This window comes from Lepidothrix coronata, unplaced genomic scaffold (genome assembly GCF_001604755.1).
Source record: "Lepidothrix coronata isolate B3197 unplaced genomic scaffold, Lepidothrix_coronata-1.0 Scaffold344, whole genome shotgun sequence".
In the NCBI taxonomy this organism is placed as follows: domain Eukaryota; kingdom Metazoa; phylum Chordata; class Aves; order Passeriformes; family Pipridae; genus Lepidothrix; species Lepidothrix coronata.
In genome coordinates this window covers 35331-41322 of record NW_016690524.1, presented here as the reverse complement: position 1 = coordinate 41322, position 5992 = coordinate 35331, and positions in this window count along the sequence as shown.

The window sequence follows — 5992 nt, the reverse complement described above, 5'->3', positions numbered from 1 at the left end:
CCCAGCAGTTTGAACAGGTTCACCCCATCCCACAGCCCAGCAGTTTGAACAGGTTCACCCCATCCCACAGCCCAGCAGTTTGAACAGGTTCACCCCATCCCACAGCCCAGAAGCCTGAACAGGTTCTCCCATCCCACAGCCCAGCAGCCTGAACAGGTTCACCCCAGCCCACAGCCCAGCCCTTGGGCTCTACAACAGCCACTCCAAACTAACACTGACAGCAAACAAACCCACGAGCCCACGTGGAGCTGCCCCAGCGGGTTTGCCCGCCCTGGTCACTCACTGCATTCCCAGGAATGCCTGGATTTGAAGCAGCACAGCACACACACACACACACACACAGAAGGCACTGGTGGCACTCTCTGCCAAGCAGGTTCTCCAGCTGTGCCACGTCCCTGAGGAGCCTGTCAGACCCCAGAGCTTCACCTCGTGCTGCCAAGTGTGAGCTGCCCACAGAGCTCGAGGCACCTTCTGCTGCCTGCTGTGATTGGTGTCACTGCATTTGGAACAACAGTTTATTTTTCAGAGGACCCAGTCAGTGGAACTCGCTGTGGATTTGCTCTGGAGAAGTGTCACACCTGCAGTGAAACACACCCTGGACAATTCTGTCCCTCTCAAGCCCCTGGGGCAGCAGGTGGTTGTGAAAACCCCCTGGACGTTACAGTGAAGAACCTTCTGCTTCTTTACAGAATCCTTCAGTAAAACATCTTCTCTTTCTGAGTGGTGCTTGTGGCTGCCTGTGACACCACAGGGTGCAGGGGACACGTGTGTTCCCGAGCCACAGCATCTCCCTGGGGCACAGGGAGCTTCTGAGGGACACATGGAACATCCAATCCCAGGCTGGTTTGTCACCCCGTGAAGGAGCACGTTCTTCACTGCTAAAACCACACAGCTGACCTGGAAACAGTTATTTCAGACTACTTAGGGATCCTCCAAATCAGTTTTATCCAGAGGAAGTGACGAGGACAACACAACACCAGTGATCCCATTTACCCCCAGTTCCAGGGCACGGAGCTGAAATACAGGCCTGTGCCTCCCAGTCCTAAATCTGGGGTCAAAGGACAGCCAATATAGATGAACTTCAGCTGTTTCCCTGCATTCCCTTCTCTGCTTTTACCTGCTGCCACTTAAACAAACCAGCACAAGCTCCCCAGGGCAGGAATCCTGTGCAGAGCATCCAGTCCCGTGGCCTCTGATCCAGGAGCCAGCACAGGGGTAACACACCCAGCCAAGGGTGCACTGTCAAAACTCAGAACCATCGAATCCCAGAACAGTTTTGGTGGGAAGGGACCTTAAAGCCCATCCAGTGCCACCCCCTGCCATGGGCAGGGACACCTCCCACCAGCCCAGGTCGCTCCAAGCCCCGTCCAACCTGGCCTTGGACACTTCCAGGGATTAGCCAAGATTAAATTCAGTTTCTTCTCTGCCATTGAGAGACCAGTTCCCAGCCACCACTGTCAGACCCCATCAAACTGAAGCCATTTGAGCTCTTCCTCCCCCAGTTGTTTGTGATTAACTCTTCCCGATTCGCTCCAGATGGGAACGCTCGCTCGGGAGTTCATGTGGAATTCACTGCCAGCAGCACTTCCAGCTCACACCCCAAGCCCATGTTCGTTAATCTGCAACATTACAAATAGCCCAGGAAGCTCCAGCCCTGCCTCTGACCCCACACACCCCCCGGGCCCATCGGCAGCAGGTCCCGACGGACGCGGGGCAGCCGGAACAGCCGGTCCCGCGCTCCGAGCACGGATCCCACAGCTCGGGGTGGGACCGAGGGACAGCCGGGGTACTCACGGTTCTGGGGGGAACACACAGCACCACAAACGAGGTACTCACGGTTCTGGGGGAACACACAGCACCACAAACGAGGTACTCACGGTTCTGGGGGAACACACAGCACCACAAACGAGGTACTCACGGTTCTGGGGGAACACACAGCACCACAAACCCTGCTCTGTGCCGGCCCCGGGCCCGCTCCTGGCTCGGGCTGTTCCTCCCTGGATCCTCGGCCCCAAAACGGCCGCAGGGTCGTGGAACCAGGCAAGGCTTGGGTTGTTTTCTCCAGTGAGGAACTGCGCAGTGAGATCTGAAGCAGTCAGAGCTGAATCCCAGGGCTGAGGCACTGCCAGGGACAGGCACAGGACAGGGACTGGGAACAGGACAAAGCCCTTCCCTTCCCTTCTCTTCCCTTCCCTTCCTTTCCCCGGCACTGCACCCTCGGAGAGATCCTGCCCTCGGCAGAGACACTCCCCCTCCCTAGACAGACACGGCCGAGCCTCTGAACTAAACTCTGGCAAGAGAAGAACGTCTTTAAAAGCAGCTGGCTGGGCAGCCTCAGCTCCAGGCACTCCCACTTCCATGGCCTCCCCACGGCTCTGGGAATGTGCTGCTGGGAAGGAAGGGGAAAGTCTCCCTGCACCCCTCGGGCACTGCCGGGACGGGACAGGGGACAGAGGGAGAGGCAGGGAGAGCATCCTCCCCTCTGCTTCACTTACTGAGAGCTGCCTGCTCTGAGCCATCAGCTGCTTCCAGAGGAACATGGGAACCAGCAGCACAAACCTCACAGGCTGCCGGGAATACTGGGAATGAGAGTGGAAAGTCCCCGAGCCATCGGCTCCTGCAGCCTGACCGGAGCACCAGCGGGGGCTTCGAGGCTCCTAAAAGTCAGGAAGTTGCCTCAAGCCATGTTTTGGGAGGAAAAGGATTAACTATTAACTAATTCTTCAACTATTATCTAATTCTTCAGCTATTAACTCATTCTGGGAGGGTGGTGAGGCCCTGGCACAGGTTGCCCAGAGAAGCTGTGGCTGCCCCTGGATCCCTGGGAGTGTCCCAGGCCAGGTTGGACGGGGCTTGGAGCAGCCTGGGCTGGTGGGAGGTGTCCCTGCCCATGGCAGGGGGTGGGATGAGAGCTTTAAGGTCCCTTTCAATCCAAACCATTCCATAATTCTACAAACCCCTGGCCTGGAAGATGGAGAACTGCTGAGGGCACAGGGAGTGTGCCCGGGCTGTGGCCAGTAAGGACAGGGATGTCTGGTGCACTGACACGTGTTCTGCATTTTAAAAGACCTAATTTCCCACAAATGACCAAAACAGAGCAAATCTGACTGGTAAGAAAAACAACTGACAAGGAGCACAACCAAAAACTGCAACTTGTTATGGGACACTAATCAGAGCATCAGTATCCACAGGGAACCACATCCCCCACCGGAAACAGGGAATGGGAAAATCCTCCCCCTGGAGGACAAGCAAAGGAAGCAGTTGAGATAATAAATGTGTTATTTATTGCTATGAGTCCTTCACAGGTGAAGACAACGGCCCAGCTGGGAATGTCACTGGAAATTGGAACTTTGCTACCACTGATGCTAAAGTTACTCAGAGGCCATTTCGGGGGCTCTGAAAAGCACAGTGCAGGAGAAATGCTGCTTCACAGAATCCCTGGATCCCCGGGGTTGGAAAAGCCCTCCCAGCCCATGGATCCCCCCTGTGCCCCATCCCCACCTTGTCCCCAGCCCAGAGCACTGAGTGCCACGGCCAGGCCTTCCTGGGACACCTCCAGGGCTGGGCACTCCAAACCTCCCTGGGCAGGATGGGAGCAGTGCTGGCACAGCCCCGGGGCCACTGGCCTCGTGCCCCCCTGGGCACACTGCTCTGCTCTGCAGAGAACAGAGGGCAGTGATACCCATTGCTTAAAAACCCCACTTCAGGGAGGATAAAAGCATTTTATCCCAGATTGGTGAATCCGGATGTTTTCGGTCACTCAGGGCAAACACTGCAACTCCCACCAACCCCTCTGCAGAGTCCTCATGTCCCCACATCCAGCAGTCTGTGTGTCTGTATGTATATATATATATAGGTTATACATCATACTTCTACTTTAAATAATGGTTGGGCAGGAAATTCAACCAAATTCAGAGTGTTTATGACAAGCCCCACCAGAGACACACAATTTGCATGGGGCTGGTGCTGCCAGGCCTGACGGTGCCAGGTGTGAGGCACAAACACCCTCAGCTGCCCAAACACCCCTGGGGCTGTGGAAACAAAGAGAGATGCCAAAAGGTGGCAGGTTCTGCCCCAAACACCAGCCAGTCCACGGCTCTGTCACGAGGCACAAACGACTGGCCAAGGGGGCACTGGGCACAGCTGGACTCACCAGCAGCCTGAAGAGAAGCTCTGAAGAGAGCTCTGACCTAAACCAAGGCAAAAGGGACATTTGTGCCCCGGGTGTGCAGCCCCTCAGTGATTGCACAGTGTGATCCCGGGGAAGCAGCTTCCTCCCCAGTCACGTGCAGGGGCAGGAACTGGCTGCATTTAGAAATGCTGATACTTCTACCAAATCTCTCCAGCAGGAAGAAACAAAGCGACAGAAACCAAACAGAACTCTTTTTTTTTTTTTTTAAGTTGTTTCTGGCAGCTGTTTTGGGGCAGGGGGCAGAGCCTGGCTGCTGGGGACACCCAGAGCCACACAAAGCTCCTACAGCAAAGAGGTGCCACCCTCCAGCTGTGACCTGGCCCTGCTGTGACTCCCAGGGGTCACCTCTATGCCACCAGATAATGCACAGCACCTCAGGCACAGTGTCTCATCCCTAATTCCCATTTTCCCAAGCCACTGGCAGTGAGCACAGTGCAGACTTTAACCCCTCCAGGTATTTTCCTTCGCTGCTCCACGCAAGAGGAGTTTGTGGTCACAACCTGTTTTAGCCTCACCCAGATCTTCTGACCTCTTTTCAGTGCCTGACATTTTGCCAAATATACTTTTTGGATTTCTAATGTGGCTCAAACTGCCACAACTCTGATCTGGTTAAACAGAAGTCTGGGAGCCAGGAGGGACCCCCTGGTTGTGTAAAGATTCAAGACAAGCTGATCATTGGCCAGTGGAGAAGGATTATCCATAACCTTGCCCAGTTCATTTGCTCCTTTTCCCTTGAAGTTACACAGGAAACTTGGGCTGGGCTTTGCTGGAGGAGACCCACGACTGCCAAGTGTGTTTTATGTTCACGACATCCACCTGCAGCTTGTCCTACACCACGTTCCTGAGGTGCTGCTAAAAGCACCTCACTGAGGCATTTTCACACTTGAACTTTCAGGACGGCTCAAAATACCACAGAACCCAAAGGGTCTCACCAGCATCCTTTCAGAATCATGGGACTGTCTGGCTGAGAAAAGCCCTCTGAGATCAAGTCCAACCATCCCCAGCCCTGCCCAGGCCACCACTGACCCCTGTCCCCAAGTGCCACATCCACAGGGCTTTTAAATCCCTGCAGGGATGGGGATTTCCCCCCTGCCCTGGGCAGCTGTGCCAGGGCTGGACAGCCCCTTCCAGGAAGGAATTGTCCCAGTACCCAACTGAAACCCCTCCGTGGTGCCACTGAGGCCGTTCCCACAAGCCCAGTGTCCCAGAAGAGCTGTTCTCACCACCAAACTCCACGGACGACCCCGAGCAGCTCTTTCACTTCACGGCCCAGCAGCGGGGTCTGTCTCACCTCTGACGGGCACCCAAAGGCCCCTGCAGGGAGAACTGTGCCAGACCTCCCTGCTGGCACAGCCACCCCTCCCCTTACCTGCCCAGGGCAGTGCACAGAGCCGCTCCATGAGCATTCCTGCTGCTCCCAGGCTGGCCCCGGAGCCGTCCCATGTGGGGCTCTTTGCACCGGGGCTCCCGTCCCTCCCCAAAATCAAAGTGTCCGTTTGGCTGCCGGCAGAGCACTTTGGTTTTTGCACATATAAGGAAGTGCCTGGTGATGTTATCTGAGCACACTTCCTGTGTGATGTGGGGACGAGCACAAGCCCTGTCACACAAACCCTGTCACACAAACCCCGTCACACAAACCCCGTCACACAAACCCTGTCACACAGACCCTGTCACACAGACCCTGTCACACAAACCCTGTCACACAAACCCTGTCACAAACCCTGTCACACAAACCCTGTCACACAAACCCTGTCACAAACCCTGTCACACAAACCCTGTCACACAAACCCTGTCACAAAC